The sequence below is a fragment of the Aythya fuligula genome, chromosome 9 (genome assembly GCF_009819795.1).
Source record: "Aythya fuligula isolate bAytFul2 chromosome 9, bAytFul2.pri, whole genome shotgun sequence".
Lineage (NCBI taxonomy): Eukaryota > Metazoa > Chordata > Aves > Anseriformes > Anatidae > Aythya > Aythya fuligula.
Genome location: NC_045567.1, coordinates 1,502,482 through 1,530,077, shown reverse-complemented (window position 1 = coordinate 1,530,077; position 27,596 = coordinate 1,502,482).

Below are 27,596 nucleotides of genomic sequence, written 5' to 3'. Positions count from 1 at the left end.
CCTGGGGTGCATCAAGCACGGCATCGCTAGTAGGTCAAGGGAGGTGATTGTCCTGCTCTACTCTGCGCTGGTGCGGCCTCACCTCAAGTACTGTGTGCAGTTCTGGGCACCACAGTATAAAAAGGACATGAAACTGTTGGAGAGTGTCCAGAGGAGGGCTACGAAGATGGTGAAAGGCCTGGAGGGGAAGACGTACGAAGAACGGCTGAGGTCACTGGGCCTGTTCAGCCTGGAGAAGAGGAGGCTGAGGGGAGACCTCATCACAGTCTACAACTTCCTCGTAAGGGGGTGTCGAGAGGCAGGAGATCTTTTCTCCATTAACACCAGTGACAGGACCCGCGGGAATGGGGTTAAGCTGAGGCAGGGGAAATTTAGGCTTGACATCAGGAGGGGGTTCTTCACAGAGAGGGTGGTTGCACACTGGAACAGGCTCCCCAGGGAAGTGGTCACTGCACCGAGCCTGTCTGAATTTAAGAAGAGATTGGACTGTGCACTTAGTAGCACGGTCTAAACTTTTGGGCAGACCTGTGCAGTGTCAAGAGTTGGACTTGATGATCCTTAAGGGTCCCTTCCAACTCAGGATATTCTATGATTCTATGATTCTATGATTCAATTCTATTCAGTCACTAGCACTGTAGTAAAGTAGGATTATGTCTTTCAGGTTAATAGTATGCTCAGGAAAAACAGGCAAAAGAGTATTAATAATAATAATAATTTAAAAAGTAGATTCAAATTAACAGATTTTTTTTTCTCTCTAGATTTAGTGCTATTTGAAGCTTCCAAAGGAGCATTATTAAAAGCACTTCAGAATTGCTATCAAACAATTAAATAACCTTTCATTGCAAACATTTTTGTTACTTAACCTGTGCAACCACAAAGACTTCTTACACAAATGTTTAAGACCTTTTAATTGATTTAAATACCTTTTCTTTGCACAGCCTGGATCAAACGCTGGCTTATAGTCTTTTACAACTGCTGTAATGAAAATCTCTAGTACTTTTTTTTTTTTTTTTTTTTTTTTTTTTTTTTTTTTTTTTTTTGTTCAAGCTTTTTCATGTGCTTTTTTTTATAGTGCCTTCTTTTCCTATCTTTCAGTATTATATTACACTCTTCATAATGTGGTCATAAGATCATGTATTTTTGTGGGATTTCAGTGAAAACAAGTGTCAGCAGATCTCTCTCTCCCTTATGTGAGTTTCATCATTTAAAATTCTACCAATGCTGGAAATGAATTAATTAAGCAGTTCAGAATGCTTTTTTCTTATGTCTTGCAACTTTGAGTTTTTTATTTATTTATTTATTTAATATTATTTTTTTTAATATATTCCTGTATCAAGATCAAAGTAGGATCTTTCAAATCTTAACTCATCCACCCTCCAGGTGTAGTGGGTTTATGTGGCAAGGTCTTGGTAGCAGGGGGCCAAAGGGGTGGATTCTGTGTGAAGGATCTAGAAGCTGCCCCATATTAGGTAAGGGCCCCACTGCTGACCAGAGCCGAGCCAGTAAGTGTTGTTGTTTTGCGCCTCTGTGAGAGACAGGGGAAGACAGGGAAAAAAATGCTGTATCATGCAGCAACTGGGAGAGTGAGAGGAGTGAGGAACAGCCTTGCAGGCGCCAAGGTCAGTGAAGAAGGAAGGGGAGAGGTGCTCCAGGCACCGGAGCAGAAGTCCCCTGCGGCCTGTGGTGAGGACCATGGTGAAGCAGGATGTCCCCCTGCAGCCCATAGAGTACCACGGTGGAGCAGGGTTCCACGCTGCAGCCTGTGGAGGAGACCACAGTGGAGCAGGTGGACCTGCACCGACGGAGGCTGCCGCCTGTGGAAGACCCCTGCCGGAGCAGATTCTGGGCTGGACCTGTAGCCCGTGGAGAGGAGACCACGCAGGAGCAGGTGACCTGGCAGGAGCTGCTGCCCGTGGGGGAGCCAGGTTGGAGCAGTTTGCTCCTGAGGCATGGACCCCGTGGTACGGACCCATATCTGGAGCAGCTCTAGAAGAGCTGCTGCCTGTGGGCAACCCACACTAATCAGTTCATCAAGGACTGCATTCTGTGGGAGGGACCCCACAGCACAGAAGACGAGAGTGACCGAGAAGTGGCAGAGAAGAAGTGCTGTAGACTAACCATAACCCCCATTGCCCTGCGCTGCTCAGGGGAGGAGGTGGAAGAGGGTGGATGGGGGGGAAGGTGCTTTTGGTTTCTTTCCTTTGTTTCGCACTTCTCTAGCTTGACTGTAATAAGCAATAAATCTTACTGTCTCTCTATGCCGAGTCTGTTTTGCCCGTTACAATAATTACTGCGTGATCTCCTTGTCCTTATCTCAACCTTTGAGCCCTTTTCATTGTATTTTCTCCCTGTTCCTCTTTGAGGAGGGGGAGTGAGAGAGCGGCTGTGGTGGAGCTCAGCTGCTCACTCGAGTAAAACCACCAAACCAGAGGATATTAAACAGCTTACTGATTATTGATGAGGGACATCTGAATCTAGATCACTTTTGTCAGATGGATTCCAACCAGCTGCAGTCGGGAATGGGAAGTGTGGTCCCCCGTCAGTCTCGTAGGCGTACCTGACCAGCTTTGTAAGTGAATTCAGATTCACTTTGAAAGCAAAGGCTGAATTACCTGTTTCACACTTCCTTTGGAAGACTACAATCAATCAACTCCTCATAAATTTTTCGGCTGTGATGTCATGATCCCCCACCTCTACCTTTCTCATGGTTCAATGTAGCAGAATAAACATTTAAGGAAGAGATTTCTCTGAGATTTTTCCTGTGATTAAATTATTTTACTTGTAAGTTGAGACAGTAATGCATGAGAACAGTGGAATTATGGAGTACATCAAAAGGATAAGTTAATTTAAAAAATATATTAAAGCCTTGCTTTTTTTTTTTATATAAGGCAATTAAAAAAAATAAGGCTGTGCAGTGGGAGCTGGGTAAGCTAAGAATAGGCATGAATTTCTCTGAGGGAAAGCAGTTATTATTGGGGAGCTAAAACAAAAATTAATCTGTGTTGGAAGATTCATAGTAAGGTGGCAAACAACTTACACCTTAGGAATTAAAGAAAAGGGTTAAATGACACAGTGAAAGATCTAGAGAAAATGTTCTATTATTTGCAGAAAAAAATGCTGATACATGGGTACACCAAACTTGTATATTCTTCCTGCAGAACATAGCTGTTGGCAAGTTTGTTTTCTAACCGCACATCCAACTTCAGCAAAAGCAAATGCTTGATGTACAAAGCTAGATAATTTTGTACCTGATTGGGTGGAGTGATAAATGGATTTTGAAATAATTTAAACATAGAGATTACTAAATTAGAATTGTCATTTGCCCTTTTCATTATTCAGCTGGCTCGACATAAGATTTATCTATCTCTTTCTGGAGAAAAATAGGAAAATGAAAAAATAAAACTTGTAGCATTGGTTTTGGTGTTTTGGCAGGATCCTTTGCTAGTCTACATGGTTGATGATGAGGCACAGGCTGAGAATACAAGGTTTATATTGAGCTGTTTGGTCACACCTTTCTACGACTCTTAACTTTCCACAAATATGCCTAATTGGTTGCAAAGGCATTATTGTTTCTTGAACAAGCTGCTATAATTTGAGCCAATTAGAATATAATTACAGTATTTTATGCTTAATTAGACTCTCAATTACTTTCTTCAGGCTAAGGTTATTCCTGTGGCTCTGTATTTTGAGATCTCTTGTCTTCCACTGGAAGAGGGAAAAAGGTAAAATAAAAGGGCCTCTAAATTCAAGAAGTGCTGCTGTTTTTATGTTCATTAAATAACTGTTTGGGAACTTGGCTCTTCCATAGTCAATTTCTTCCAGATCATTGGAATGAGAACCATATGGTGGCGATTCGCTGCACTTGCATTTCTCAGTTTGCTCCATTATTTCCTTCACAGTGTTCAATCTCTTTTAAGGCCACACTGTGAATTCTTAAGAGAAGTGCTCTTGGAATAGAAATTTCCTCATTATCCCTTATGATAAAGGCTTGTGCCAAAAAGTCCTTTAATTTCTTGTACTTTTAATTCCACACAGATGCCTAATCCAGAAAAGGCTCAGAATTGCCCACACATTCACCTTGATAACAGAGCATTTAGATACTTTCCTGCATACAGAAATCTCAAACCCACAATATGATGCTGACTTCTAAAATACTGATGTTTGTAAGCCAACTCTGGACTACTTTCTTATATATTTATAGGTATTGTGTTCTGTGTGAACAACTCTACTCTTATAGGCCTAACTGAAAAAGGAAATAATTGTAAAAATATTTAACAACAAAAAATGGGGGGAATAAAATACTTCCATGCCCATGAAATCTTGATGTTTAAGCACTTCTCCATGGTAATTCCAGTGGAAGTGCATCAGCAATACATTTGTCCCAGTACCATCAGGCTGGATTAGTGTGGCTTTGATGTTAGACGCAGATGTGACCTTTGAGGTCGCCTACCAGTAAGAGAGTTTTCTTTAATGTTTGCTTGTAAGGAATAGATACTACATAGATACTGTACTTTTTCACTCACAAGAGCCTTATTAAACCTATATTCAATATGCTGAATATTGATTATATTCAGTGTGCTGAACTAAACGGCAGATCTTTATTTATTTTTCAGTGGCAACTGATACTTGGTGTACTTTGAACTGTGGCTACTAAAGTGTGGCTACTTTAGGAGAAGTAGGTGTTGCGAGGACATTTGTTGTCGACGGAAGGAAGACACAGACGCTCAATATGAGTGATCAGTGAACTTCGATTTATTGGATAGCTCAGTCGTCTTTTATCTAATTCAATATAATTAGCTCATACATATTGCAAAAGCTAAGCTCATGATTGGTTAGTACATTTCTCTATTTTATCAGCTAGTTTCTCACTCCCATCAACCTAAATAACACAGTTAGTACTTTCCCAGACCACCAACAGATATCATGTCCTTGTACCTGAAACCTCCCTGAAACCTCCCTGAAACCTCCCTGAAACCTCCCTGAAACCTCCCAGATTTTACGTACTTTCTCAGACTTATTTATGCACTTTGTCAGACTCATATGAGCTGTGTTCGATACTTTGTTAGCTCGCGACCTCCTAGTTGCTCAATATTCACATGACCTACTTCACTTAACCATTCCTCCACAAGTAGGATATATCTTTCAGAAATAAGACCTCAATATATTATTTATTCCATAGAAACAACAGGCTTTTTGGCTGCTTTGGAAGACCACAATGGCTACATTACATTTTCTGGGGGAGAAAATTCTGAGTCAAATCAGTGTCAGTTAAGTATCTTTTGTTATACAGGCTTTAACCAGTGACAGTGCTCTGTGTTTTGCGCCCTGAGATACTGCATATTTTCCAGCATTTTTTGGTGGATCAGGTTGGACATTAGGAAAAATTTCTTCTCAGAAAGAATGGTTAGACATTGGAACAGGTTGCCCAGGGAGATGGAAATTGTCCCTGGAGGTGTTAAGGAAAGGGTACACGTGGTACTTAGGGTTGTGGTTTAGTGGGCAGCATTGGTGGTAGGAGTGTGGTTGGACTAGATCATCTTAGGGATCTTTTCCAACCTTAATGATTCTATATGTCAGCACTGCTTATTTCTCTGTATCTACATCAGGGGAGCTATGAGGAGGTGTGGAGGGGATTCTTTTATATTTTTATCTGGCAAAACCCTATTCAGTAGCTAGGTCTTAATGTTTAGAAGGAGGGGAGGGTAGAGAAACTTTCACCTCCTGATGACAGATGCAGTTATTTCTTTTTAACACTAATACTTTATACTTGAACTTCTGAAGAGCTGTCATCATGTAGAGGAAAAAGGCTTGATCTTCCTCACTGAGTACTCTTTTTTATCAGTAGCAAAATGAATCACCATCCTTATGACTAACTACATTTAAGATTTAAATGTACAGACACTTAAATAGGGGCCTGAGGTTCACCCAGATGGACTGACATAAAATGGCAGGAAATTACATCAATTTGAGACTGCCTGTACTCTAATTACATCTGGTATACAGTATTTAGTGTTACAAATCTCAAATTCATGACAATAACACTTTCTGAACCACCTTTTCACTGCCAACTAATGCAATGTGTAATTCTACCTGCCTGGGATCTATTCTTTGGGATTTATATCCCCTGCAGGTGGTAGAGAGGTGCTGCAGCACTGCAGATGTCCAAAAATCTATGCAGATCCCTGTGATGGAGAACTTCATTCCTGATGGAGACTAATGGCACCCAACTATTTATATACCCAGTTATTATGTTTTCTAATTCACTGGTTTTAGCGGCAGAGAAAACTGATCTCTCTTGCTGCCTGGGGCTTTGAAACCTTGAAACTTGCTCATGAGTGTTGCAATCCTTGACCTAATCAGCAGTGCTAGAAATTGGAGAAAAGCCTTGGAATGAAATGTGTTTTTTTTTGTTTGTTTGTTGTTTGTTTTAAAGTGATGTGCTAATCTCTTGTCTTGAAATTGCTTTTCTGCAATTAAGGAAGAATTTTTGTTGCAAAGAAGAGAAGGACATCTACAAAGCTGTTGATATAAAGTAAGATTGTTAGGGTTAGTTTCTAGTTTTGTTTTTTAGAACTCCAAAAGCTAGTATTAATTTGTATAACATCCCCAGATTGAACTAATACCTGTTTTTATATCCCTTCAAAAAAAGTCCAGAACTATTTCTAATCATTCTGATAATTTTCTGTTTAGTTTGAGTCTCTGTATTTTTCTTTGTTTCTTCATGCTACATGTGGATTTTCCTTGAATGTACTTAAATAGTGCTTTTGACAAAGGCAATGTTACCTTTTTTTTTTTTTTTTTTTTGTGTTGTGTTCTATGACTTTTCATCTGCTATTAGTGCTTCCAAAGCAAGAACACAAAAAGGAGTTCAGAGTAGTTCCGTACAAGTGAATGAATCAGTCTGCAGTGTTTTAATCTGAAAAGTAGTTATGAAGCAAAGTTAAACAAGGCAGGTATTGTTTTATGAAACCTGGATTGATTAAATATACCTGTAGCCTGTACTAGAAAAAAAAAAAAAAAAAAAAAAAAAAAAAAAAAAAAAAAAGTTAGTTTCTCTTTTTATGAGTGAACTGAGATAAAACATGAAAAGTTAACACAAGGAAATTGTGTTAGTTTTCAAATCTGCAATTTAAATTTAATGCTACTTAATAAGCCCTGTTTAGCATGAGGGGTTAGCTAATGCAGTTTCTGTTAGCATTTTCATTGTAAAAACACAAACAGCCTTCAAAGAAATGTAACACATACTTCTGTGTAAATCAGAACTAATCAAACATCTACTCCTTCACATTTTATGTGTACTGGGAGGTCTGGGTAAATGAGCAACAAAGAATAGCTTAAGTGGTGGCACTTTACTGTGCTTCCCTACTTCCAGCTATTCACCATCTATATATCTCATGTATGTTTAGTAATCCATTGCTAATCTCTTCAGAAGAGAACAAAGTACACATAACACTTAATTTTCACTTTTTTTTTTTGGCACAAATGCTTTACCCACAATGCATGCATACATCTGATTTGCTTCAGAAAACTTATGTAATTTGGTTGTATGGTTTGAGGGTTTTTTCCTTCAGGGATGTGTGTGCACTAATAAGCAAACAGCTTGCATTAGAAATAATGTAGCATAGCATTATTTCAGTAAATGTCATGGTACTAAAAGGATTTAGAAACAGATAAATAGATAATGTAGAAAAAGCATCTCTGAAGTTCTGCAGTGTTTATGCAATACAGGGGGTCCCTAGGACAAGATTTAGCTAATATTCAGCTGTTCCAGTTTCCTATTCTAGCATCATTTGGATCTTTCTTCTAAATTTGAGTGATATTGAGCAATAGCATTAGGTAGTGTTCTCAAACGAGAGGTTGTGTTTTGCATTCTGCACTTATGCAGGTATTGTGTGAGTTTTTGAAGAAAATTTTTGCTCAGATACTCCAGGACTTGTTTGGCAATGAGTAAGGTTGAATTTCTGTGAAAAGTTGTTGCTAACCAGGTCCGGGTTATGAATAACTCAAGAAGGTGAGACAAACCTGAGGCTGCATTCAGCTCCACACTTCTGGCTAAGGGTGTTGTGAGGGTTTTTGTCATCCAACCAGCTATTCATGGAGTCCGCAGAAAGGACTGGGACTGAGCATCAAATAGCAGAACATCACAAAAAATAAGCAGCCTCCTTCTGTTCTGTCTCTATCACTTTATGGCCACGTAAATGGTTAGAGAGGAAGCTTGCTGTGTGAGAGGTTACTTGAATGTTATGGAATTTGAAATTTAAGTAGTTGTAAGTATCCAATTGCTGCTTTTACATTTTGGGAATAGTTTTGTACTGTTCTTTTACTTTTCCCCAGTGCTTTAACTAAAGCATTTGGATGCTGCAGTTCAAAAGCAGAATGAGAGAGACGCTTAGAAGTCATGAAGCTAGGTGTTTGATTTTAGTGCATGTAATGTTCCAGCGGATGAATTCCTAGTAGCATGCATACTGAATTTTGTACCTAGGTAGACTGAGTATACATACCCTTTTCCTGCATGCTACAGAGCACGTGTGTTTTTTCTTTTTTTCTCTTCTCCTCAAAAAACAAAATAGCAGCAACAACAAAATAAAACAAGAAGCATACATTGCATTTTTAAAGGTCAAAGAGTCTGTGTGGAGTTGTACCTCATTCACACCCTATCAAACTTCTGAATGTTGCTAAATGTGCTGAGAAATAGTACATATCATCATCACTGGGTCAGAGAAGCTGGGAGTACTCAGACATACCAAGGACTATGTACTTGCAATTTTTTTTGATCCCCATGAATTAGAACTACTCAAACTCAGTAACTAGTGGCAACTTCTTACACACTCTTTCCTCATCTAGCTAAAATTAAACCCATTGCTCTTGTCTTTGTGTCCCTTCAGATCAAACTTTTTCTGATGTTGTTTCACTATGCACGTGTTGTCCCTTACCTTTGACTGAACGTTGCTTATCCTTTGGATTGGAGAGCGTGCATTCCCAAACTAATGCTTTGTGTATTGCTGGAGTTATCAACCCATCTGAGTTTGAATACAGGATCTATCACTTCAGCAGCTAAATAAAGGAAAGGGAACAAATATGAACCATGTGATATGTGCCTACTGGATGCCATCCAAAACTGTAACTATGTAAGAAATTTGGACTAAGATTCTGCATATGAAGCAAATATTAAGACTATATAGGGGAAGGTCCTCACTGAAAATTAAATTTGGGGTGTGTGTGTACTTTTGAAGTGGTGACGGGCTCCTGGACTAACTAAATAGGCCACAAGCATTGGGAAAAATTCAGTTAATGTCACCTTTTATCTTCAGTACTCTTGATATCTTATGACTGATCACTGATCAATGAAGAAGTAATACAATTCCCCCTGAGGCATGTTGTGATGCTGACATATCAGCATTATTTACAAACTGTTCAAAGCATCTCAGCCAGAAATGTATGGGATATTAAATGACATTAAATCACAACAGGATGCAAATTAGTTTTCTTCTCTCTCGTGATTTACAAGGCTTTCATTGTTTGTGAATTTTGAAAATCAAATTTCATTCTGGGTCAGAGAAACTGCATGTTAATCTATTATCAGCAAGCACTTTTTCAAGGGCAAAGTGTGACTGAGATCCTTTTTCGGTTTATCAGAAATTTATGCTTAGGAGTTCAACATTATTTCAATCAACTACCACCTTTGAGTGTAAGTTCCTTTGATGGCTGCTTAGGTAATGTTTATTTCTGTGCCATTTCTGTTAGAAATAATGAACAATACGAACTCAAATGAAAGAGATACACAGGTGTAACAATCCAGTGAACACAAGGCTCTTGTTCTGAGTGTTTGGAACAGAAATCTGAAGCTTTCATTTAGTGCTAGGCTGTAATGGTTCCTAGGGATTTAAGCATAGTATTTAGTACCTTAGTGAATTGCAGTGATGATAGAATTTGTTCAGTGAAGTCACAGGTGTTTTGCCTAAGGAAATTCAAAGACCATAAGTGTGCAGAATGCAAATCATTTGAGACTCATCACCTTAATCGTCCACAACTCAAGTGCTTGTATACAAGATGAATTCATCCCTGAGAGATTAAATTCTCTCTGTAGCCATGCTCAGAGTCCTTGCCAAGAATTGGCATGGAATTTGTGCCAAAAATTTGGCACAGGGATGTGCTGTACCTCCAGTTCAGTTACACACCCTAAGAAAATAGAGGACAAAGCTATCTCGTCTGCCTCCTTACTGGCAGTTGGGAACTGGTTTTGTAAGCACTTTTATATTAGAGTAAATAGTTTCCCTAAAGATGTGCTGAAGGGGATTTGGAGGCAGTCTGTTGGCCTTCACTCTGAGACTCTTGAGCTCATCTGTATTTGAGAAGCCATTTTAAAGACCTCAGTCTCAGTGCCAGTGAAAAGGGGTGCTTTGCACAACAAATGTACAAAATGTTCATGTTGGCAGTTACATTGTGAATTAACTCAGGCTTCTTGTGAGAAACACTCTGTAGCCAATAACTTAGGCTTAGGCACGGATCTCAGTGAAATAATTTATTTGCGATTAAAATGGCGGGCACCCCACAAGCAGGAGAATGCCTACTAGTCACACAGGACGGTTTATATACTTTATTTCTCAATGACCGGGGCCCTCCCCTGCTTCCCCATTGACTGGGTAATCCAGGTTCACAACCTATCACAGACAATGCTTGGCCTTCAGTTGCCAGCCTGTTAAATTTCAGATTTCTTTTGACTTTTTTTTTTTTTTTTTACTGTTTGAAGTGGTAATGTTTCTTCACTTATCTGACTTGATACCGTGATTTTTACTTAATTGTTCTAAGAAGTCTGGTTGCCTGCATTTTACAAGGTCACCTGTAAAACATTCCTTACCTTTAAACAATGTAACTCTGCAAAAACAACGTTTTTATTCCCACAATTAATGTGGTATTGAGATATGTTTGCAGTGATAAGAAAACTTAGCAGGCAACCGTGTAAAATGAACTACACTGCATAGCTTAGTGTCATGCTTCTTTGGCTGGTATTGGAGACAGCAATGTAAATTCTGTTTTGTCCCGCTACAAGACAAACCCCACAGGTATTTTCTGTTTATATGTCCTGCATATATTAGCCAGGATTGTTCCTACCATTGAAAGTAGCTTCAGAAGAAGTCATCAGGCTGTGATGCATTGTTTTACTCATGAACATCATCTGCCAGATGTTCATGGATGTTGAACTTCTATGCTGCTATGAGGGGGCTGTTTGGGGGAACACTGAACAGCATCAATGCCTCTTGCAGTAGATACTTCATGTTTAAAGCACCAAGTTCAGCCTGCAATGGTGTCAGAAATAGGGGGCTGGAACCTTGTTTGTTTGTTTCTTTCACATGCAACAGCACAGTTTACAAAAGAAGGTGTTGATAACTGCCTATTTCTTTTCTACAACAATAGGTAAACAAGAGCTTTTGACTATCAAACTTTTAAAAAATATTTTGAATATTTTGAGTTTGATCAAGCTTTCATGTGGAATACTTGCCACATGCTACTTTCAATGAAGTTCAACAAAATTAAGTTTGGCTTGAGTTAAAGCTGATTTAAAAGTAACTGGCTAACAAAAGAGCTCTATCCTTGTTATTGCAATGGTCCTTAAATTTGACATCAGGGACTACCAGCAGCTGCCTTTGCTGAGCTGTACTGGCTGCTCTGGGAACTGCTGTTAGAGGTGTGTGGGTGCAGGTAATATTTTTCAGTCATCAACAATGACAAAGCTGGCAAGTACTGCAGCTGCTGGAAGCAAGGGAGGGATGTCTTGCTGTGGTGGTTAAGAGGGAGTTATGAAATCTTTGGGACTGATTTAGTTACAGATGTAGAAGTCTGGTAAGGAAGGCAGATGTTCAGGCTGTCTTTGTGTACTTCAAAACAAACAAAAACTCTGATTTTCTTTGTGCAACATTGATTTAAGCTAAGGTAAGCTCAAACTGAATTGAGAATAAAGCCAGAGTTAAAAATGTGTATGTTTGGATTTATGCTAAATTTACACATGCATAACTGAGATTTTTTGCCATGACTTTTAGAGTATTATTTCAAGATGGTTGCTGTAGCCTGGGATGTTCTGCAGCTGTCATTTGATGTTATTTTTTTGGCATGAATCCATTTTTTTGAAACTGGTTAAAAGACAACATAAATGGTGACATAGTCCTAAAACCATATTGTACTGATAAAACATCCTATAAAGCTACGTGATATTTTATCTTGAAAAAAAAAAAAAAAAAAAGAAAATTTCTGTACAAATGGAGCAGGCTGAACTGGATTCAGACCACCTGTGTATTGGAGACTTCTTTACCCTTTGCACTCTGTGAAGCCAGGAGATTTCAGGATACTGGAGAAGTGGTATGTTGGCTGCAAGTCAAATTTTATGTGTGGAAAATAGCACTAATATTAGATCTAGCAGCTAACCTGAATCCATTAGATTGTAGGTTTTCAGCTCTGGTGCTTTTATTAAGATTGATAATGTTGGAGCACTTCACATCTCTGGTCAGTGGAGACTGGAAAAGGCCTAAAATCATTAGAGCTGCCATAAATAACAGAATAGGACTCTCTATGGTCAATTGTTTGCATAGATAGCTTAAATAGCTGTTTGAATCCAGCATTGAGACTGTTGAAGTGACTATTGGATTCATTAGCAGCAAGTGGCTGTGTAGTGCTGCAGCAGGAACCTGGAGGTGAGGAACAAAAAACACAAACTGATCTTTACTCCCAGGTCAAAAGTCCTCTGGAGGGGTTTTTTTCAGTGTTTCCAGTTCTTGTTAAAAATCCTAGATGGGCTGATGGAGGTTGCTGCCATATGACACTGCAGGAGGCAGCACTGCGTCCTGCTGCCCTCTGAAGAGAGCTGCTGGGACCTGGGCAGGCAGTGGTGGGCGCTCCCTGCATCCTCTCTGGGCAAGCACAACAGAGCCTTTGGCCCAGAAATGGAGCTTCTAGGAGACCTGAAGCTCTGTCAGCTTGAGACGGATCCTGTTCAACTGCATTAAAAGTGACATCTTTCAGCAGCTGTGATGAAACTAAGGAACTACCAACCTTATTATCTGTAATGAATGTGGTTACTGTTGCTTAGTAGCTTGAATTTCAACCGTCCTCTTTGGTGGCTATAGCTCAAACATAAATACCTATATATATGTGTATATATATATATATATGTATTTTATATGTATTTCCCCTGGTACGTGGATGGGAAAAAAAAAAAAAAAGTGGGATAGGGGAGAGAAACATTTTTTTTTTAAATGGCAGAACATTTCAGTTGGGTGTTTTCCAAATGAAACTTCATTTAAGGTGGCAAGGCTTGTTTTAGGCAAAGAAGGGTAAGAACAATTCTGTTTTGATTGGACCTGAATCAATATGCCTCCCACCACCCCCCACAAAATGGTCCTTTATCTTGCAAAATTTCTATACAAAATGAAGTGTCCCAGAATGTAATTTTAATATACACTGGCAAATTTGATAGATGTGACTAGGTTCATGTGTTTATTTGAGGCAAGCTTGACTGTAAATTCCTAGTGGCTAAAGAACAAAATAAAGAACAAAAGCATCTGACAAAGCAAACATCTGACATCTGGTACATTGTTAAAGCTACAGAATTGCTTCTATGGATCCAGCTCAGTAATGAATGTAGTTTAATTAGCCATAGAACACTGCATTTTATAATATTAAAATTTGTCTGTTTATATGTTATTTTATTATGTTACATAATAGTTTCAGAAGAAAGGACAAGGAATTCTTTACAGCAAGCAATTTACAGTGTAAACAATGGAAACCTCAGGTTCATCCAAAATGCTTCCTAGACTTCTACCCATACATTGGCCATAAAATATTGTGTGTATAAAAGACAACGCAATAAGAGTCCAAGGCACATTTTCCTTTCCTTTCCTTTCCTTTCCTTTCCTTTCCTTTCCTTTCCTTTCCTTTCCTTTCCTTTCCTTTCCTTTCCTTTCCTTTCCTTTCCTTTCCTTTCCTTTCCTTTCCTTTCCTTTCCTTTCCTTTCCTTTCCTTTCCTTTCCTTTCCTTTCCTTTCCTTTCCTTTCCTTTCCTTTCCTTTCCTTTCCTTTCCTTTCCTTTCCTTTCCTTTCCTTTCCTTTCCTTTCCTTTCCTTTCCTTCCCCTTCCCCTTCCCCTTCCCCTTCCCCTTCCCCTTCCCCTTCCCCTTCCCCTTCCCCTTCCCCTTCCCCTTCCCCTTCCCCTTCCCCTTCCCCTTCCCCTTCCCTTCCCCTTCCCCTTTTCTTTTTCTTTTTCTTTTTCTTTTTCTTTTTCTTTTTCTTTTTCTTTTTCTTTTTCTTTTTCTTTTTCTTTTTCTTTTTCTTTTTCTTTTTCTTTTTCTTTTTCTTTTTTTTTTCTTTTTCTTTTTCTTTTTCTTTTTCTTTTTCTTTTTCTTTTTGTAATGTGGATAAAGTGATTTTAAACATACATTAAGTAAATAATTACAGTAATTTTGTTTTTTAAAAAAGCCTGTCATGCAGTATTTCAGTAATGCGGTGTTACTTGTATAGCGTGTTTATATAAAAGCCAGAAAGCATGTGATGAAAACCTCTAGAAATATTAATTAAAATAGATGGTGTAAATTTACTTATTGGATACATAAGTTTTGTTGTGTCTTTTGATACCATCAGAGTACCAACCACCATCAGAGATCGAAGTTTGATGTCTTAATTTGATGTAGTTGAATTGCACTAAGAAAACCCACAACAAAACTTCACTCCCTCTCCAAAGAAACCACAACCAAATGAACAAACAAATAAAAGTACTTTAAGTTATGTGCTTGTATGTGGTAGCATTCTTTCATGAATGTGAATGTGCCTACTGGACATACAGTTATGTCCCCAAATAATTCCCAGAAGACACCCCTTTTTACTCCAGTAATTGTTAGTTTTAAATGAAATATACACACATTATTTGACAGAACTGGCAGATCTTCATTGCAACTTTCTTTTTCAGTACCTTGAATTATTTCAATTTTGATCCCTCAATAGAAACTACAGCAAAGATTTGTAGGTGAATCTTTCAAGGGTACTATGACTCTCCTGATCCCAAGCTGATAGGCAAATGATCGCTCTGATCACTTTGTTAGAATGGCAATTTTAGGGCTGAGATTTTCTATTCCTGTTGTCATATGTCCCCTTGGAATACTCTTGCTTCTAGAAGATATTTTGTTAGAATTTACTATTTGCTGGCTGAATTTTTTCACCTATAAAATCCGTAATCCAATTGTATTATTTTTCATGAGAACATAAAATCTTTACGGGCTCGGATCAAAGTCCTATTGGCTTGGAGTGTATCTCTAGGGAAAGGTCCAGGGACAGAGCACATCTGTAGTGATACTTTACTATAATATTCTATCAGTAAACAATTTACTGCTGAGGGATTTCCTGAGCTAAAGGTGATTTATTTAAATTTAGTAATGCTTTGTAATTTTATTTTATTTTATTTTATTTTATTTTATTTTATTTTATTTTATTTTATTTTATTTTATTTTATTTTATTTTATTTTATTTTATTTTATTTTATTTTATTTTACCCATGAACTTCTCAGTCTCCTCTTTAAACATCTATAGCACCCCAGAGCAAGGAGCTCATCCAGCAGCTATGTGAAAGAGCCATTTTCTTCAGCTGGTTTTGCAAATTCACGTTGCAGGCATGTAATGATACTCCCAGTCCCATTCCCTGAGATCTGTAATTCAGGTGCTGCATGACATTTTTTTATGCATTGAAAAACTCTTGACTGATTTGTTTTAAGTGAATTTGCATAACTACTTTTCTTAATCAAAGTTTGGAAATTCTACTTTACTGCACTTTCAATTCAATATTTACAAGCAAGATTTGTGATTCTGAAATTAATAGTCTCATCTAAACCATTTTGGCTTTTTACTGCCTTGGTGTTCAATTACACTTTGATCTGATCCATTTGCTCTGAAACTGCCAGCTGCTGGGGAACTCTGATGCTTCTGGGATTCCCTGCTGAGTGACAGTGAGGTCTTATTCTTATCCACTCACAGCTGAAGCATCTGGAGTGTTAAGCAGTAAGTACAGCATCCATTTCCTCCCCCTCCTTGTTGTAAAACAGAAAATACTCTCCCTAGAATGGTTCTTTTTTCATTTACCAAATCAGAGCAAGACTGTGACCCACAGTTCCTAGTTCAAATAAAAATTAGAGTTGGTAAACATAAAATGCTAAAATAAGCAATAATGTACCCCTGGCACTTACAGCCATCATGATCTTGTTGATTTTTAAGGCAGTAATGTCAAGTTCACAGTGCAGCTTTTGGTGCTTTTGTAAAGCTGGCCATAAAGGGAGACCAGCCAAATCTGGAGATTTGTAATGATGAGACTTAAAGTTTATTAGAGTGCTGTAAGGAGGATTGCTGATTCTGCACATACTGGTAGCTCTGTCTCAGGCACGGCGTGCTCTCCAGAAAGTCGGTACACACGCAGACCGACTACCCGTTAAAAAATGCCGCAGTTCAGGTCACCGGATGCAAGGAGTGTCTGAGCCTGTTGCTGCCTTCGGCGGGAGGCAGAGAAACTGCGTGTGTGAGGTGCGAGCAGGTGGATGATCTGGTCCGCATGGTGGCGGAGCTCAAGGAGGAGGTGGAGAGGTTGAGGGCCATCAGGGAGTGTGAGCGGGAGATAGACTTCTGGAGTAACTCTCTGCAGGGCCTCAAGGGGAGGTGCCGAGGTGAGACTCCTCAAATGGGGGCGGACCCCCCGCCCTGTCCCCGTCGGGCAGAGGGAGGGGATCTGGGAGCTGAGGAGGAATGGAAACAGGTCCCTGCTTGACATCGCAGGCGATGCCCTCCCCTTCCGGCCCCACCTTCCCAGGTGCCCTTACACAACAGGTTTGAGGCCCTAGAGATTGAGAGGCCGGTGTGTGAGGAAGAGGTAGCAAATGTTCCCAGGAGGATGCCTGGGGCGAGGAGGTCGACTCCGCGCCTCAGGACTGCCTCCACCAAGAAAGACAGGAGGGTTATTGTTGTTGGTGACTCGATTCTTAGGGGAACAGAGGGCCCTATTTGTCGGCCTGACCCTACCCGTAGGGAAGTCTGCTGTCTCCCTGGGGCCAGGGTCAGGGACGTTGCCAGGAAGCTTCCTAACCTGGTACGCCCCTCTGACTATTACCCCCTTTTGATAGTCCAGGCGGGCAGTGATAACATCGAAGAGAGAAGCTTCAAGGCTATCAAAAGAGACTTTAGGGGACTGGGGCGGTTAGTGGGTGGAGCGGGAGTGCAGGTGGTGTTTTCGTCCATCCCTATGGTGGCAGGGAGGGGTTCAGAGAGGACACGGAAAGCCCACCTGTTAAACACGTGGCTCTGGGGCTGGTACAAACGCAGAAATCTTGGGTTTTTTGATCATGGGGCACTTTACTCAGCACCTGGCCTGATGGCCGCAGACGGGTCCCTATCTTTTAGGGGAAAAAGGATCCTGGGCCAGGAGCTGGCAGGGCTCATTGAGAGGGCTTTAAACTAGGTAGGAAGGGGGATGGGGCTGAGGCTAGGATTGTTGGGGCTGTGCCAGGGGGAACGATGGTAAGGCCGAAGGATAAGGCAATGGCCCAGCTGAAGTGCATCTACACCAATGCACACAGCATGGGTAACAAACAGGAGGAGCTGGAAGCCATCGTGCGGCAGGCAGGCTACGACTTGGTTGCCATCACGGAGACGTGGTGGGACCACTCTCATGACTGGAGTGCTGCAATGCCTGGCTATAAGCTCTATAGAAGGGACAGGCAGCATAGAAGGGGTGGTGGTGTGGCTCTCTATATTAGAGAGTCTTTCGAGGTTGTAGAACTCGAGGTTGGGAATGACAAGGTCGAGTCCCTTTGGGTTAGGATCGGCAGGGACAAGAAGGCTAGTGTCCTGGTCGGGGTCTGCTATAGACCGCCGAACCAGGATGAGGAGACGGATGAGGAATTCTACAGGCAGCTGACAGAGGTTGCAAAATCATCAGCTCTTGTACTCGTGGGGGACTTCAACTTCCCTGACATATCCTGGAAGCACAACACAGCCCTGAGAAAGCAGTCTAGGAGGTTTCTGGAGAGCGTGGAAGATAGCTTCCTGACGCAGCTGGTTAGTGAGCCTACCAGGGGAGGTGCCCCGCTAGACCTTCTCTTCACAAACAGAGAAGGACTGGTGGAGGACGTGATCGTCGGGAGCTGTCTCGGGCAGAGTGACCACGCAATGGTGGAGTTCACTATTCTTGGCGAGGCCAGGAAGGGGACCAGTAAAACCGCTGTATTGGACTTTCGGAGGGCTGACTTTGAGCTGCTCAGGACACTGGTTGGTGGAGTCCCTTGGGAGGCGGTTCTGAAGGGCAGAGGGGTCCAGGAAGGCTGGGCGCTCCTCAAGAGGGAAGTCTTAATGGCGCAGGAACGGTCTGTCCCCACGTGCCCAAAGACGAGCTGGCGGGGAAGAAGACCAGCCTGGCTCAACAAAGAATTGTGGCTTGATCTTAAGAGGAAAAAGAGGGTTTATAAGCTTTGGAAAAGTGGGCAGGCCACTAAGGAGGACTTTAAAGAAGTAGCGAGGCTGTGCAGGGACAAAATTAGGAAGGCCAAAGCTCATCTGGAGCTCAATCTGGCTACTGCCGTTAAAGATAACAAAAAACGTTTCTATAAATACATCAACACAAAAAGGAGGACTAAGGAGAATCTCCATCCTTTACTGGATGCGGGGGGAAACTTAGTTACAAGAGATGAGGAAAAGGCGGAGGTGCTCAATGCCTTCTTTGCCTCAGTCTTTAGCGGCAATACTGGATGTTCTCTGGATACTCAGTACCCTGAGCTGGTGGAAGGGGATGGGGAGCAGGATGTGGCCCTCATTATCCATGAAGAACTGGTTGGTGACCTGCTACGGCACTTAGATGTGCACAAGTCGATGGGGCCGGATGGGATCCACCCAAGGGTACTGAGGGAACTGGCAGAGGAGCTGGCCAAGCCACTGTCCATCATTTATCAGAAGTCCTGGCGATCGGGGGAGGTCCCAATCGACTGGCGGCTAGCAAACGTGACGCCCATCTACAAGAAGGGCTGGAGGGCAGACCCGGGAAACTACAGGCCTGTGAGTTTGACCTCAGTGCCAGGAAAGCTCATGGAGCAGATCCTCCTGAGAGTCATCATGCAGCACTTGCAGGGGAAGCAGGCGATCAGGCCCAGTCAGCATCGGATAATGAAAGGCAGGTCATGCCTGACGAACCTGATCTCCTTCTATGACAGAGTGACGCGCTGGGTGGATGAGGGAAAGGCTGTGGATGTGGTCTACCTTGACTTCAGCAAGGCTTTTGACACCGTCTCCCACAGCATTCTCCTCAAGAAACTGGCTGCTCTTGGCTTGGACTGGCGCACGCTTCGTTGGGTTAGAAACTGGCTGGATAGCCGGGCCCAAAGAGTCGTGGTGAATGGAGCCAAGTCCAGTTGGAGGCCAGTCACTAGTGGCGTCCCCCGGGGCTCGGTGCTGGGGCCGGTCCTCTTTAATATCTTCATCGATGATCTGGACGAGGGCATCGAGTGCACCCTCAGTAAGTTCGCAGATGACACCAAGTTAGGTGCATGTGTCGATCTGCTTGAGAGTAGGAAAGCTCTGCAGGAGGATCTGGATAGGCTGCACCGATGGGCTGAGGTCAACTGCATGAAGTTTAACAAGGCCAAGTGCCGGGTCCTGCACCTGGGGCGCAACAACCCCAAGCAGAGCTACAGGCTGGGAGATGAATGGTTGGAAAGCTGCCCATAGGAGAAGGACCTGGGAGTGATGGTGGATAGTCGGCTGAATATGAGCCAGCAGTGTGCTCAGGTGGCCAAGAAGGCCAACGGCATCCTGGCTTGTATCAGGAACAGCGTGACCAGCAGGGCTAGGGAGGTGATCGTCCCCCTGTACTCAGCTCTGGTGAGGCCGCACCTCGAGTACTGTGTTCAGTTTTGGGCCCCTCGCTACAAGAAGGACATCGAGGTGCTTGAGCGGGTGCAGAGAAGGGCGACAAAGCTGGTGAGGGGCCTGGAGAACAAGTCCTACGAGGAGCGGCTGAGGGAGCTGGGCTTGTTCAGCCTGGAGAAGAGGAGGCTCAGGGGTGACCTTATCGCTCTTTTTAGGTACCTCAAGGGAGGCTGTAGCGAGGTGGGGGTTGGCCTGTTCTCCCACGTGCCTGGTGACAGGACGAGGGGGAATGGGCTTAAGTTGAGCCAGGGGAGTTTTAGGTTAGATGTTAGGAAGAACTTCTTCACTGAAAGGGTTGTGAGGCATTGGAATGCGCTGCCCAGGGAAGTGGTGGAGTCACCATCCCTGGAAGTCTTCAAAAGACGCTTAGATGTAGAGCTTAGGGATATGGTTTAGTGGAGGGCTGTTAGCGTTAGGTTGGAGGTTGGACTCGATGACCTTGAGGTCTCTTCCAACCTAGAAATTCTGTGAGAAATTATACCACACAGAACTATTGCATAAATCATCTGAACTCATAAGAGTTGCGATAGCGCGAGTTTCTTTCAAGAGAAATTGTGGCAATGGGTGAGTTGTATGGGGGTATGTTTGCATTTACATATATGTATTTATGTATATAATTTAACTCTGAGTATTTTGCTTATAAAGGACTTTTCTAGTAAGATCATTGGTATGTAAGAGGGTCCTTAAATTAGAAAAGTCCTATTTCTCTTCCTTTTGTCACTGCAGTATTTATAATTGAATTTTTGCTCATATTTCCCTGATAAAGTTTATGACTTTAATGCATTATTGCCATTCAGTATAGCAGTACAATTGCATCTTTGGATTTTGATTTCAGGCAATGTGTACTTTTAGCAGGTTCTCATACATCCTTCTTCCCAGTCATGTGTCCCTGTCTTTCTCTGAGTCCAGAATCTTGATGATATGCCACAAAGTAGTGAAACCTGCAATAACTCCTCATCATTTTACTGTGCCCAATATAGGCTCTGTCATTCTGAAATTGTTTGGGTCATGCATGCATTTGAATTATGGCTCAAAAATTTACTACCTGTTCAGTTGTTTAGGGAGCTGGGGTACCCATAGAAACATAGTGTAGAAACAGTATTATACTGATTTTTCAAACCTCACCTGTGCTCTTAGGCATCACTGTTGATTTTAAAGTGAAACAAAGTTTGAGGACTCAGTTTCTTCTCCTTTACCTCCATTTCCCTTATTATTTTGGTATGAGCTTTGGGCCAGATGATATTTAGTCAAGCACTAATGAAAGAAAGCATTAGAATGAGCTGAGTTTTTAGGAGGAGGCTGTCTGCCAACTTCCATTCATAACATTTCTTCCCATCCCAAACTCCTGTAGATATGGCAGGAAGGGAATAATATTCAGTTGATTTTGTCTTCCGTAACTACTGACTAAAATAAGAAAAACCTTTGGGCTTGTGCTGGCCATGAAGAAGCTGCCAATATGTGATTATGATTTGTAGGAAATAGCTCACAAAATCCTAGCGCAGGCTGGTTATGTGGGAACAGACATTAAAAGTGCAATAACACGGAAACTAAAGATACATTAGGTAACCTTTACAAGGTTCTAAAGTTTTATTACCTATGGATTTTTTCCTCCTCCCCACCCCTTGCAAAACTTACGCCACAAGAATCATAGTGCTGCAGGAACCTATTTTGCAGGCAAAGGTACGAAAAATAGGACAAATAAAACTTGCAACACCATAGTAAAAATGAAACCTGAAAATCATTTTTCTATTAAAAAAGGTAGTATGTATAGAAGTCTAGTGCTGTGCTTATATAAATACCCTTCAGACCCTTAGAAATAATGACTTTCTAATTCATCATACCTATAAGAGCTTGATATTGTGCTACATCATGTATTTTTATACATGCTCTATGCACATATGTATTTTATTAATATTTGTGATCAGTTGCAGGTTATATGTACCTGTCCTTCACATCACATAATAAAATCATGGTTTCTCTCAACATGTTCTCTTCCTACCTTGCTCATAGATGATCCTTGCAAGTCACTCCTTTCACCAGGTTGGTTGCAAAGAAATGAGGCAAGGATTTTGATTTACAAATATAAAATTGTTACTCTTTGCAACTGTGAATTGATAGGTCTGTGTTTTCCTGTAGTTTAGTTCTTCTCTGCCATGCTGTTACAGTTCAAGGGTATCCTATGGGATCCTGAGTTTATTCATTTGGGAATTCAGTGTCCTTAGAGGAGAATCAATGTTTAGTCAAGATATGAGGGGAACGGTAAGTACACTGTGTACCAAAAGCACAAAGAAAATTATTTCTGTATTTAACAAGCTGAGAGTATTCTTTTGAAGAATGTTATTTATTCAGGGCAGCAGTGCTGTACAGTGACTCTCCAATGTGTGCAGTGCTCAGTGAAAGGACCTAAAGTTTATAAACAGGGCTGTGACTTTTTAATTGTAAATACTTCAGAGTTGACTGTGTTCATGGCAATCTGTATGGAGATATTCTCAAAGTAGTTCTGTAGTATTCCCTTATTTTAGAGGAAACGTGTTTGTTTTTATCATTCCTTTGCAGTGCTGTCATCTTCTGTGCTGGGAATTCTCCCAATACATATGAAATAGCAGAGTAAAAACTACTAGAAAATTTACCACCTTCTTCACAATCAGATTGTGTCATGTGAAGGGAAAAGACAGATACGTTGGTACAGTTCTGACTCATTTGCTGGCAGGGGTTTGAAAATTACTGCAATGGGAATAACTGCAAACAGCTTTATGTCTTAAATTCAGGATATTTTTTCCTCTTTGCTCACCAAATTGAGCAAAGAAAAAGAAGGGCTGGTCATTGGTCATTGACACACAGTTATACAGCAAGAAAAAAGAGAGGGAGTAATTACATGAATCAACTCCAAATATCTAGCAGAACCTATGAAAGTCAATGGTAACAGGTTCTGAATGGGTACAAAGGTGAATGAAAATGCAGTGGATTGCCTTTCAGAAAGTATGTGTGAGAAGAATGATAAAATCTCCACCTCTTTACAACAAATTTCAAATCCTAGCTGTATGGAAAATGGTCAGAGTTGCATGTCCTTGCTTGGTCTTTACCTTCTGGCAGTTGATGGGCAGTTTTAATCGACTCCTCTCTGTGTTAGTCACCATGTCACTGCAGCCTGGCTGGAATGAGGTGTGCAAATCCAAGCTGCTGTGCTGCTTCACAACCATTGTGGCACTTCTTAAAAATTAAATCTGAGAATGTGCAAAATATCCATTTTTGCTTCATATTAAAGACACTGAGGTAATTAGATTAATGCATATGCAAATGTAATTAGGGAGGACATGCATTAAAATAATTTAAAATTCATCGTGATAAATATTTGACTAATTTCATAACAAGGGTGACATTTGATCAGGAAGCAGTTGCTTAGAGCTGCTTTTAATTGAAATGCCACAAACATTTGAGGAGGAATGACTTGGTTATATAAATTCTCTTATTAAAAATAACAGGGTGAGTGCTAAGTTTAGTCTTTCTTTAGAAATGCCTAATTAAGAATCCATTTCAAATGAACACAGTTTCTGTCTTTGAAGACTTCCCAAGCTACTCAGTTGTCAGCATTTAAAAACACAGACTGTGTACAGCCTCTGCATGACCAGCCAGTGACCAGAGAGCTGTGTGTGGTACAACAACAGTAAAATCAACAGGAGTGTAATTGTGACAGCCCAAAGCTGTTTATAATTATAATGCTTAATTACATGAGACACAAACAAGGAGAGAGTTCATTTGGTCAATGTTCCCTACATTACTGTGTTCTGACAGGAGATAAAATCTCTGTACCAACCAAGTAATTAAAGTTTTAAGCTATTTATATCCTTTAGTATTAAACCTCATAATTATGAAATTTAATGAAAAAAATGACAACTTTTTACCTCTTTTTTCTTCTTTTTTTTTTTTTTTTTTTTTTTTTCTGTTTTAAAATCTGTAAACTGCAGCTCTTCTTCTTGTGAAAATATACATTCTGGATCAGACTTATGGTCTCTCCTAACATTTCATCCCCCACTGTGATAAACACCTAGGAAGGAGAATAGAAGGAAAAATCTTTGGTAACAGTTTCCCTAGAAGACACCTGCAGCCTCTGGCAATTTTGCTCCTTGAAGTGGATTCTGAGCCAGGTGGATCTTGCGTGCAGCTGCCCTTGAGGTAATTTTCCATCTTTTACCCTTTTGCCTCTTGCATCTGAACCCTTTGTCCTGTCCCAATGATGCCCTAACAATAAGATTTCCTATTTCTGTAATGGAAGCAACCCTTACCTTTAGATGCTCTCAGTATCTCAGTTTTGATAGGAGACTTTCACGTAGTACTACTAAAGGATTAGAGTCCCAAACATAATTTGATTCCAATGAGAGGAGAGGGATGATGCGAATTTAAAATACATACCTTTTGTATGATTCATATTGGATCTACAGTATGTGGTTTTCACTGTAGTGGGAAAAAGAAATCAGATTAAACTAAAAAATTAATGTGTATGTTCTGGCCACAGAGGACTCTTCTACTGCAGAATGGTACTTGCTGATCCATTACTGTCATTTAATTGCTACTGAGAGACAACAGGGACATGTTTTGCCATAAATGCACTGAGAGTTACAGGTTTTTGTTTCTCTGTTTGTTTGTTTTTTCTACTAGCTTTTCTCAAATTGTTTTGGTTAAAATGGGAAGGAGTGAAAATTAAAAAAAAAAAAAAGTTTTAAAAGGAAATTATCACTTAAACATATCTTAGTTTAAAAAATGAATGCCTATGCCTATGAATGCCTTAAAACCAAAAGGAAATGTTTTGCTGGAGCTAATGCTTTTTTTAGCTATAGAGAGAGAAAAGCAGCTTCATTGGTTTTGTGCTGTGGTGGTCACCACTTGCTGGTATCAGTAGAGAAATCACAATGGTGAGCTGTATGTAAAAAGGAGGTGAACTTGCTGCAAAAGAAATATTGGAAAATTGTGGCATTTTGTCACGCTTAGCTTCAGTCTGTCAGTCAGACTGGAGTTTCAAAAAATTGCTAAACTAAAAATTAATTTGATTATTTATCTTAAGTCAGAATAGGTCTTAAATATTTGTAATTGTGTGGCCCTTACAACTGTAGTGAGTTAATAAAAATGATTTACAGTGGGAGGTTTTTTTTTTTTACTAACTACTTGTAATGTTCACTTCTGTGCTTCAGGGATTGTTCCTTCTTCAATGCAATTAGCATTTTTATGCTGAAAGAGGCATGCTCTTACTCAAGCCATGAATGAACAACACTAAATAAAAAAATCTCAACTATGCATGTGTGCATTTCTGTACGTTTCTTAAGGCAATTAATTTTTAATTTAACAATGTTGTATATTGACATTAACTTTTAGTTAAGTGCTTTTTGAGCTAAGCTGTCAAATTGAATTATTTTATATTTTTGTATGCTTTCCAGGAAATAAGCATAAACTGGAGTGATAAAGCTGCCTCAGAATAAATCATATTAAAATGAGGTAGCAGAGTGTATTGAAAGATTATTTAATAGAGTTTCTGAGCATCACTCTTGGAAACAATATTGTTTAATATTTTCAGGATCAGGTTTGGCACAAAATATGTAATATTCTGTTGAAATTTACTAACAATTCAAACTTCAGAGGTATCATAAATAGAGGAGGTGTATTGAATTGCTAGACAGAAAGTGTTTTATGGGCATTGAGAATGGATTTTTATTTTTATTTATTTTAAGACAGATGAAATACAGAACAAAAATATATATTTGGGGAACAAAAGAAAGATATTCTAAAATAGTCTAATTTCCCGTCACTTTGAGGGAAAGAGTAGTTTGAATTACTAATTGATCCAGGTACAATGGTGAGTTGCCACGCTGGGGGAAAAGGGACTTCATCATTTAAGATCCTTGCGGGAGAATTACTGGTGTGCTAGTCCCATGTGCAAAACCCTGTTACTCTGTAGGGGGATATGCTCTGCTCAGTACGGGGTTGTGTACAGTATTCCTGGTTAAGAAGCATGAATTAGTACAGGTGAGGATTGAATTTGAGGTGGAGTTTGAACATCTTATATAATAGGGCCTTTGTAATTCATGTTTTACTTATGAAGTTTTATGTTACATGCTAGTGAAATACTATAATTTCATAGTTAAATCCTTAGAATTCAAACTCTTATGTGAGAAATAGGAGTGACACATTTTTCTGTAAGTTCACCAGGATTTTCAAAGGTGACCTGGAATGCTTTGATTTGGGGATGAATAGGTTTTGATGCTTGCTTTGACCCTTTTCCTTTCTGAAAATCACTTAGCATTTCAAATTTCAGATACATAAATTGAAGATCTATAAAATTTGTAAGTCATGTCATTTCTGAAAATTTGTACTTAAGAACAATTAGTCTATTCTTTCTGCCTGTTGGATGATAAGTATACTTCATGCCTTTTCCTTTGAGAATATTGTCTAATACTCTTTTTAACATTTCATATAATTTTCATTATATATATATGTGATATTATATAGTAGAAATAATTGCACAATAAGAGATTTAGAATGTATTTGTTTATACATATGAACACTGGATTGTACAAAAGTTGTGTGTACTGTAAAGTCCTTATACATTAGTATTTCCATGTCAGTAAAAATAGCTACAGGTCACGTTGACTTTATTCACTGTTCCTCAAGTCCTGTTGTGGATAACTTTCATGAATACATGGATTTTTATAGTGTGAATTTGCAGTCTTGGCATCTGGGAGTTAATGAATACGATGCATGTCTAGAGGAAGGGCAATGAGAAGGGGAGAACTGAAATTCTTCTAGAGAACAGACATGGGTGGTGAATGGAGTCAAATCCAGTTGGAGGCCGGTCACTAGTGGAGTCCCTCAGGGCTCAGTACTGGGGCCAGTCCTCTTTAATATCTTTATCAATGATCTGGATGAGGGCATCGAGTGCACCCTCAGTAAGTTTGCAGATGACACCAAGTTAGATGCATGTGTCAATCTGCTTGAGGGTAGGAAGGCTCTGCAGGAGGATCTGGATAGGCTGTACCGATGGGCTGAGGCCAACTGTATGAAGTTCAACAAGGCCAAGAGCTGGGTCTTGCACCTGGGGCGCAATAATCCCAAGCAGAGCTACAGGCTGGGAGATGAATGGTTGGAAAGCTGCCCATAGGAGAAGGACCTGGGAGTATTTGTTGATAGTCGGCTGAATATGAGCCAGCAGTGTGCTCAGGTGGCCAAGAAGGCCAACGGCATCCTGACTTGCATAAGAAGCAGTGTGGCCAGCAGGGCTAGGGAAGTGATTGTCCCCCTGTACTCGGCTCTGGTGAGGCCGCACCTTGAGTACTCTGTGTTCAGTTTTGGGCCCCTTGCTACAAGAAGGACATGAAGGTGATTGAGCGAGTCCAGAGCAGGGCAACAAAGCTGGCGAGGGGTCTGGAGAATAAGTCCTACAAGGAGCGGCTGAGGGAGCTGGGCTTGTTCAGCCTGGAGAAGAGGAGGCTCAGGGGCAATCTTATTGCTCTATATAGGTACATTAAAGGAGGCTGTAGTGAGGTGGGGGTTGGTCTGTTCTCCATGTGCCTGGTGACAAGGCAAAGGGGAATGGGCTAAAGTTGCTCCAGGGGAGTTTTAGGTTGGATATTAGGAAGAACTTCCTTACCGAAAGAGTTGTTAGGCATTGGAA